The sequence below is a fragment of the Gracilinanus agilis genome, chromosome 2 (assembly GCF_016433145.1).
Source record: "Gracilinanus agilis isolate LMUSP501 chromosome 2, AgileGrace, whole genome shotgun sequence".
NCBI lineage: Eukaryota > Metazoa > Chordata > Mammalia > Didelphimorphia > Didelphidae > Gracilinanus > Gracilinanus agilis.
This window is the reverse complement of record NC_058131.1, coordinates 555006268-555016658: the sequence shown is the minus strand read 5'-3', so window position 1 is coordinate 555016658 and position 10391 is coordinate 555006268.

Genomic DNA, 10391 nt, shown 5'->3' with positions numbered 1-10391 from the left:
GATGTGGGAAAAATGAGGACGATTTAAAAATATATTTGTGCAATGAGAAAAAGATTTTGTTTGTTGTAAGGAAAAACTTCCTAACGATTAGAAATAATGGAACAGTCTGGCTTAGGGAATGGGTTTGCCCTCATTAGGATGTTCAAGTGAGGGATGGGCATTGTAGAAGACCGATCAGGATTACATTGGAATATATGGGCCCTTGGAGTTCCTTCCAATTCTCAGATTCTGTGATTCTTGGAATTTGTGAGAAATTATTCTAAAAGATTTTTTATAGTATTTGAACATTTTTCCCTTGGGGAGGAAAACAATGAAAAAATGTTGGGAGTTAACATGTCTTTCTTAGAAAGTTATTCTGATGTAATCCCAGGAAACTAAGACCCTAGAAATGAAGAAATGATAAGAAGTTAAGGAAGGTATATTGAGAAAAGTAGTGAAGTGGATAGCATAATAGGTTTGAGACCAAGAAAACATGGGTTTATCCTGCTTATGATATATACTAGCTACAGACTATGGGCAAATCATTTAACTCTGTGAGTTTAAGTTCCATCATCTTTAAAATGGGGATAATGCCTGTTATTCTTAGCTCACAGGAGATTTTGATGCTTTAATGAGTTAATTGCAAAGTGTTTTGTAAACTTTGAAGCACAGTCAGATATTCTTCTTTAAAAACAAAAGAAAAAGGGGCAGCTGGGTAGCTCAGTGGAGTGAGAGTCAGGCCTAGAGACAGGAGGTCCTAGGTTCAAACCCGGCCTCAGCCACTTCCCAGCTGTGTGACCCTGGGCAAGTCACTTGACCCCCATTGCCCACCCTTACCAATCTTCCACCTATGAGACAATACACCGAAGTACAAGGGTTTAAAAAAAAAAAAGAGTAAAAACAAAAGAAAAACCAAACCCTTACCTTCTGTCTTAGTATCAAGTCTAAGACAGAAGAGTGACGACAAGGGCTAGGCAACTGGAGTTAAGTGACTTGCCTGGGGTCACAGAGCTAGGAAGTGTCTAAGGCCAGACTGGAATCCAGGTCCTCTGACTCTAGACCTGGCTCTCTACCCACTAAGCAACCTAGCTATTCCAGATATTTTTCTTAATACAAGGATTAGAACTTCTCTATCTAGGGAGCTGAATTCTAGGGGAAGAGAGAGAAGAATGATACGAAATACTTTCACCTAACAAATGTAATACTTAAACATTTTATTTAAGAAAAGGACAGTCTACCTAAGTTTGGATAGTTTCATTATCAGAATTTAGATTTCAGGAAATAAATATTTTATCTACAGCAACTCATGAAGATCTTTGATACTAAGGCATTCAAAATTTAGGCAATTTTTCTTTATCCATAATAAAGAAAGAAAATAGTTAATATTAAAAAATCATTAGTGATGGGGGCAGCTGGGTAGCTCATTAGATTGAGTCAGGCCTAGAAACAGGAGGTCCTAGGTTCAAATCTGGCCTCAGACACTTCCCAGCTGTGTGACCCTGGGCAAGTCACTTGACCCCCATTGCCCACCTTTACCCTCTCCCACCAAGGGACCAATACACAGAAGTTAAGGGTTTAAAAAAAAATTAAACCCCCATTGCCTACCCTTGCCACTCTTCCACCTATAGGTCAATACACAGAAGTTAAGGGTTTAAAATAAAATTTAAAAAAATAAATAAAAAAAATCATTAGTGTCCTTGCCCTTATACCTAATATGGGTTTTGATGTTTTGAAAATTCAAACAATAAGCATTTATTAAACCCTGTGTCAATTGTTGGGGAATCAAAGAAAGACAAAAACATGGTCCCTGCTCTCAAGTAATTCACATTCTAATGGGAAACACATATGTACATAAAGGATACATTAAAAAAATACACAGAGCATTTCATAAGAGCTTTAAAATATCAGTTAATATACTTTTTAAGGTTTGTAAAACATTTTCAAAATATCCTCACTTTATTTTATCCTTATAACAACCCTGAGATAGGTGCTATTATTGTCCTCATTTTATAGGTGTGAAAACTGAGGAAGTCAGAGGCTAATTGACTTGCCTAGGGTCACCTGGGGAATAAATTCCTGAGGCCAGATTTGAACTTAGGTCTTTTTGTATTTAGGTCTAGGTCCTGTTTTTAAGGTAATCTTAGTTGGAGAAGCATATAGCAGCTGGGAAGGTCAAGAAAGTTCTGGCAGAAAATGGTTTTTAAAGCAAGTCTTGACTCTAAATGATCACTCTAGTGCACATATTAATAATATGGAAATAGGTCTTGATCAATGACACATATAAAACTCAGATGAACTGCTCATTGGCTATGGGTGGGGGGTGAAAGGAGGGGAGGGGAGGAACATGAATCATGGAATCATGGAAAAATATTCTAAATTGATTAAATAAATAAACTTAATAAAAAAATAAAGTGAGTCTTGAAGGAAGTTGGAGATTTTAAGAGGAGGGAGAGCATTCTGGGCATGGGGGACAAGATGGGAGATTGGTAAACACCAAGTAATCAGTTTAGTTAGAATGCAAAATGTATAGAGGAAAGTCTAAAAAGCCTAGAAAGAAAAATAAAAACTTAAAAAATACAAAACCTAGAAAGATTGTGAAGCTTGTGAAGAAATTTAAATGTCAAACAAATGGTCCTATAATTGAGTAAAAGGGAGATAGTAAAGTTTATCATGCAGTGCAGTGAAGTGGTCAGACATGCACTTTAGGAAAATCATTGTGGTAGCTGACTAGAGGAGGGACTGGAATGGGGAAAGACTTTAGGCAGTGAGATCAATTAGAAAGCTAAGGCAATAATTCAGGGGAAGGCTGATAGGGCCTGAATGAGGATGATGGCTGTGTGAGTGAACTGAAAGAAATGTAAACTAGAGATGTTAAGTCAGAAATGACAAGATCTGGCAACTGATTAGATATATGGGATGACTGAGAATGAGGACTTGAGGATAATATCAAGTTTGTTGAGCTGAGTAATTGGTAGGATAGTGATACAGTGATTGGGAATAGGGGTTACTTAGAGGGTCAGAGGAGGAAGAATGAGTTCTGTTTCAGATATGTTGAGTGTGAGATGGCTAGAACACATCCAGTTTGAAATATCCAAAAAGCAATGAGGAATTGACATTCAGGAGAGACTTAGGTTAGATTTTTGGCCTGGGAATAATTTACACAGAAATGACAATAAAATTCATAATGGCTGATAAGATGATAGAGTAAATAGGGAAGAGGGCCCAGGACAGAGCCTCAGGGTACATTCACAGTTAATGAGCACCAACATCATAACCAACATGAAGATCCGGCAAAGGAAATTAAGAAGAGTCAGTCAGACAGATAGGAGAACCAAGAGAAAGCAGTGGCCACTGATGCCCAAAGAAAGAGTATCCAGAAGGCAAAGGTGATAAACACTGTTTGATGCTGCAGAAAGGTCAAGAAGGAATGAAACATCAGCTTGAAAACATCACTCATAAGGAGGTGGAAAGCTGTCCAGCTCCCCGTCCATCCTTCTTTCCTTAAAAAAGACAGTTTTACTGCTCCAATAGAGGTAAAACTCCTATGAATGTTGAGCTAAAAATTTATTGCCATTTGCTGAATTTCTGTTTCACATTTACTGTAAATTTGGAAATGCAAAGTGTTTTGGCTCAAAAAGCCATCTGAAAACAAGAATTAAGATGATTCAGAGTTGACCGTATTTGCATTTGTGATGCTGAACAACTAAGAACTAGAGGAATTCAACAAGCATGCACTGGGCCTCCAACATGTTCAATGTACTGGGGAAAAAAGACAAAAATGAAAACTGGCTCCTGCTTCAAGGAGCTGACAATCTACCAAAATATAAAACAATCTGAGGAGATAAAAAGGACACCAACAACCAGGGATATTAGGAAAGGCTTCCCAAGGAAGGCAGCCTCTGAGCTGAGTCTTGAGAAAAACCCAAGGATTCCAAGAGGCACAGATGAAGGAGGATCTTCCAGGCTTGGGGTGTGTGTGTGTAGGGGTGTGGGGTATGTGGTAGGGTGGGATGACACAAGATCAGCTGGTGCAAAATCTGAGGCAGAGAGAGAATGTCAAGTTTAGGAACAACAAGTGGGCCAGTTTGGTTGGAAGTGAAACCTGAGGCCCACTGTTTTGATTGCCAAGTGCCTCTCATGGCCTACTACTCTATCTAGGTAGTTCCGATCATGTTTCACTTGAGCATCTTGCCATATTCCTCCTTGTTGGACTTGTACCCTCTGATTCCCCCCTTTCCAGTTTTGGAACCTTAATTAAAACAGTCACCATTCCTTTCCAAATCATAAAATTCTGCACTGACCATTACTCCCCAGATATGTTGTCTCTGCCCCATTAGAATATAAGCTCCTTGAAGGCAGGGACTGTTTCTCACTTTTATATTTTATATCTCCAATGTTTAGTACAATGCTCAGCATATACTGTTTAATAAATGTTGTTTTCATTCATTAGACTACCTAAAGGAAAATAATGTGAAATATCTGACCAGATAGTGAGGACTTTGCCAAAAGGAGTTTGCATTTTGTCCTAGAGGTAGGATAAGTGATATGGTTAGAGCTGTGCCTTAGGAAGATTATTTTGGCAGCTAAGTGGAAAGAAGAGGTTGTAATGCAAGGAGACCACTTAGACAATGAAGGCCTAAACTAGGATAGTGGCTCTCTGAATGAAGAGTAAAGAATGGATTCAAGACATATTGATTTGGTAACCAGAAGAGAGAAAGAGAGAGAAAGAGAGAAAGAGAGAGAGAGAAAGTGTGTGTAATAATAAGCATTTATATAGTTGCTACTACATGCCAGGCACTGTGTTAAATGCTTTTACAAATAATATCTTGGTTGATTTTCATAATATCCTTGTGAGGTAGGTTCTGTTATTATCTCCATTTCATAGTTAAGGAAACAGGTAAGTAGGAGGTTATGTGACTTACCCGAGGTCACAAAGCTATTAAGCAACTAAGGATGGATTTGAATTCAGGTCTTTCTGACTCTAGGCCTATTGCTTTATCCACTGCATTCCTAAGTTGCCTTTAGGAAGGGTTGGAGAAAAGGGAAGAGTCAAGAATTGCTCTGATGCTGGGAATTCAGGAGACTGGAAGGATACTGATGTACTCGCCAAGAATCAGGAAGTTTGGAGAAAGAGTGGATTTAAAACAGAGGCTCTTAACTTGGGATCAATGAATTACTTTTTAAAAAATATTTTGATAAATATTTCAGTAAGTATTTTCTAATTCTACATATTTTATTTTATGAATTTAAAAATAATGAACTCTGGAGAGATAAGGGTTAGATATATAGTTTTGGGAATCATCTTCCTTGGTTCTAATTGCATTGGAATAAGATCACCAACAGAAGATGAGGTGTTGAAAGAGGAACCAAGAGTTTTGGAATAGGATGTGGCTAATCCAGCAAAGACAATGGAGAAAGATTAGTTTATCAGGCTGGAAGAAAGTCAAGAGAAAGTAATGTCATAAAAACTTGGGGAGGAAAAAGCATCCAGAAGGAAGCAGTTGTCAAAAGCTGCAGGGATGTCAAGAAAGGATTTATTCTTAAGTCAGACTGCTGTCTCCCATACTCTTGGATGGTGTAGGCAGGCCCTACTTGGTCATTGAGAAATGATGGGAAAGACTAACTCCACTGTTGAAGAAATTACCATATTTTGGTTCAGTCTCTAGGAGGCACAATTTATGCATCAGTTCTTCCTCTGTCTCCTTTTCCTTGCATAGACCTGAACCCAGAGTTGGCTCTATCTCTTGCTGTGACTCTGAGAGGCTTTGACCAGATGTTTTTGCTTCCCAGAAGCTACCTTAGCCCCTTCTCTTGCTATGGCTCCAGGAATAAGGCTGTTTGAGCTCTGCACAGGCCTTACCTTTGGTGGCAGTTCAGGCACAAGGTGCTTAGATGCTAGACATCATTCCTGGGTACTGCTCTCTCCTTTTGTGGCTGGGACTCAGGTTACCCAGGCCCAAATTGTTTCTGTTCTTTGTCTTTGCACTAACCTAGCTTGTCTCTCTGCTCCGAGCTCTTATGGGATTTTGGCATCTTTTTGTGAAGCCCTAGACTGTATGGAGGGTCTCATAACAGTTTCTCTTGGGTTTTCTTTATCATTGTTCCTTCTGGTATATTTTTAGAGTCGTATTGGAGTGTTTGTGGAAGATCTAGACTTCTCTATATGAGGGTTTGCAGAGAGGTCGAGAAGGATAAGGACTTAGAAAAGGTCTTGGGACTTAGCAATTGGGAAGCCATTGACAACATAGGAAAGAATAGCTTCAGTTAAGTGGTGATTTCAAGAAGCTGAGTTTTGAATTTTAAAGTATTAATAATAATCAAGAAGAGGAGATAATTAAATTGGCAATGAAAAGAATAATCACATTTGTTAAAAAGGCAAAAAAGGAAGTTCAAATGTTTTGGGTCACAGAAAGGAAATTAAATACAACAGAATAAAGAAATTATAAAACTAAGGAAAGTTAAGCCAGAAAAAATGTTTAAGAATAGGAAAAATTTTTTTTTAAACCCTTGTACTTCGGTGTATTGTCTCATAGGTGGAAGAGTGGTAAGGGTGGGCAATAGGAGTCAAGTGACTTGCCCAGGGTCACACAGCTGGGAAGTGGCTGAGGCCGGGTTTGAACCTAGGACCGCCTGTCTCTAGGCCTGACTCTCACTCCACTGAGCTACCCAGCTGCCCCAAGAATAGGAAAAATTTTAAAGGAGAATAGCACTGAAAGACTTCAGAACTCTGATCAATGTAGTACAGGACCAAAGAAACATCATCTGGGGACAAGACTCTCTCTACAATCCCTTATAATTTTTTAGATTCTGCTTCAGTTGTAGGTAATCAATACCAGAAAGATATAGAAGATCAGAGGAAAGTAAGTGAATTATAGTAAAAAATAAAGGAAACAAAATCTGAGAAAGCAGTTGAAAGAAACAGATATATGCATTTTATAGTCAAATGACCACTAAAAGAGTAAACTAATCAACCAATAGAAAAAAGTGGAATTAAACTGGATAAGATATGATCATAAAACAAAACCCTATGGCTGATCTGGACTGCATAATTATCCCATTAGGAGAGACATCTATTCATGGAAAGCTCTGGAAAACATTAAGTCTCAAAATAGGTCAAATGCCATTAGGAATCTTCCTTTTCTCCCAAATCCTAAAACAATCATTTCAGGTCATTTTCAGCAAGGTAGACTCTTTAAGGTAAGTTCAAGAATCCTGTCCAGGAAATCTCCAGAATCAACCCTATAAGGTTCAAGTTTGCTTAAGTTCATTCCAGTGACATAAACAGTAACTGTCATTGACCCTTCTTCACACCCTCCTACTTTAGAACTTTTAATGTCAACTTGGGGAAAAAATAACTTTTCTGGGGGCAGCTGGGTAGCTCAGTGGATTGAGAGCCAGGCCTAGAGACAGGAGGTCCTAGGTTCAAATTTGACCTCAGACACTTCCCAGCTGGGTGACCCTGGGCAAGTCACTTGACCCCCATTGCCTACCCTTACCAATCTTCCACCTATAAGTCAATACACAGAAGTTAAGGGTTTAAAATTAAAAAAAAAAATAACTTTTCAAACAATATTGTTTGTTATGGCATTTAAGTTCTCACACTTCCATTAAAAGAATGTACCTGTCCCAAAGCATATTGATACATGTCCTTTAATGATGACAGTTTTCATTTATATAGGGCTTTCAGTTTTACTTTAAAAATGCTTTATATATAATTACTTCATTTGATCTTCACAACTCTCTGAGGTAGGTGCTGTGATGTACACCACCCCCTCAATTCTTTGCTGCCTCCTAGGCAAATTATCAATATATTGCTCTTTCTGCACAAAAATGTTCCTTTATCCCTATCCCAACCTACAGTCTGCAGTGATGGATTCCACAGTGCCAACAATCCTCCACCTCATCATTCTGCAGTGCTGCAGAGAAAGGAACATAGGGACTATTTGCTAGTAATTCACAACCCACTTTGCAAGTTCATTTCCTTTCCTTTCCTATCTAAATCAACTTTGTAGATTTGAGCACTTGCAAAATCAAAAGGCCAAATGCACTAGCTAGAACTAAATATAGAGGAGAAGTGAACCATGTAGGCTTCCCACATACAGCTTCATCAAATCCCTTCTATCCTGACCCCACCATTCCTTTGCTATTCCAGTCCTAAACTGTCCCCATCCCCAACCACAGAGACATATATATTACTTGACCAATGTCCTTCATCTTGTCTTGCAGGCTCTCTGGCATTCCAGTTCTGAAACACAGAAGGCCCTCTCAAATAGTAACAGTTTCTGTTCCTATCATAATTCCTTTCCCCTTGTGGAATTGGTTTACTTCAAAATATCCAAAATAAGGAGCTTCCCACATTCTGACCACTGGTAGTGACCATTATTATTTTTTAAATCCTGATATCAATTCAATGGCCCTTACAGAGTAATAGTAAGTGGGAACCATTAACATTGACTGGTAAATAGAAAGTACTAAAATCACAAGCCTAACTAGCATTCCAGAGATAGCTAAAGCTGATATTTCATACAGATGACAGGTTCAGGAAAAGAAAAAGGTCTGAAAGGCTCATGGATACTGGTTAAGATTGGTAAGTAAAGCAGTAGCACCTTTAATGTGGTTACCCAAATTATGTCTTCAATTCAGCAACTTTTATCTGCATTGGTCTTATGGAGGGCATTAAATTCTAGGATCTAATTTTATGACTGCACTCACTCTGCTTAGTTACCTCCCAAGAAATTGTCGGGCCCAAGCCTCACCTTTCAACAGATCATCCACTCATGTGGCTGCCCCTTTAAAAACCTACAGCTGCTGCATTTCCACAGCTGCTGCAATGGGCAGGGAAATTTCCTGCGACACTAGAGACAGGTAAATAAAATTGAATTCTGTGTGTGGCGGCGGGGGTGGGGGGGTGGGGGCGGGGTCTTCCTTCAAGAGTTTACATAATGCTACAGAAAACAAATCCTTGAGCCCTGCAGACCTGTCAATGCAGCGCAAAGTTGAAGCCCCCCAGTCATTCTACCCTACTCCAAACACAGGCAGTCCAACTCCCCCTTTTCCTACTAAAGACTCACAATTAGACAAGAATATAGAACTCTGTCTAACCTCCCTCCCCCCAACACAATACCTCCCCCCTCCCCACCTACCTTTTTATAATAACCCAACCTCCCACCTCAGACTCCAGTGCGGAGAGACCAACTGAACTGGGGAGTTTTTTCCTCAGGGAGAGAAGGGAACGAGACAGAAGGAAGGTCCTGCTACAAATCTATACCACACCCAGTAATGCAATGGCACAAACGATACAAGACAGTATGCAATAACTGCAATGTGCAGCGCTCCCCCTCCCCCGCCTCAATGAACCTCACTCTTTCCTGTATAGATGTCGCTTCCCTCCCCACGTCTCTCACAAAGGAGAATGGTTCAGTCCATAGCATCCCCCGGTAGCACCTGATCCCCCATTATTAACGGGGGAGGGGAAGAGGAGGAGGGAAAAGAGGAAGAGAAGAGGAGGGGAACTTATGTATTGAAATTAGATGATTAACTTTAGATTTCAGAAAGCCCCTGGAATCCTAGAGGAGCCGGGGACGAGGGGATGGGAGCTGGAAGCCTACCTGAAAGAGTCCTGCTGTCTCCCTTATGGGGCGGGTTTCAATTCACCCAGTTAAGAGAACAAGGCGCCTTCTGGCAGAGCATGGCCAGCCCTGGCCTCAACCTAACTTGCTGGTAGTCCATTCTCCATAAGTCCCGCCCACTTTCCTCCACAACAACCAATGATATAGCCGGATTCCGGACTCATCTAGCAGGATAGTGTGAGAGCCATCCAGGAAGTCTCTGGAGGGAAGGGAAGGTGGGGTCCTAGAAAGCAGAGGAGTCCGTAGACGACCAAGGCAGTGCCTGACTAAAAACAAAATGAGGTGGCACTGTCGTCATGAACCTCTAGTCCCTAGGGGCTTAAAGTCCTCAGCATCTTTTTTAGTCCCAACTTTTGGGGTAATTCTGGCGTGAAAGAATTAGTGACTTGCTTCTGGGAAGCCATCTTGGGCTGGATTGGTTAGTGGTAATGGTTAGGTGTGGGGGACAGTTTGAAATCCTCATTCTAGCCTCTGTTTACCACTCTCCACATCGCCTTACACGGATCTCACGGGGCGTCCTTGAGAAGACACCGTCGATTGTGACTCCTTCCCAAATGGAGTCTCCCACACCTACCGCACCAAGGCCTTCCCCTCCAACCCCCCCCATTCCCCCCCCCCCCCCCCGCGAAGGAGAAAAGCTGAATCCCGCGTGGGCAGAGCCCCCAGTTGGAAAGAACCGCATCTCCCAGCTTTGGTCTTTTAAGAGCTGTCAGCTCCTGGGGTGCTGAATCTCGTTCGAGACACCTCGCCAAACTCTCCTCCAGGAGGACCCCCTAAGGAAGA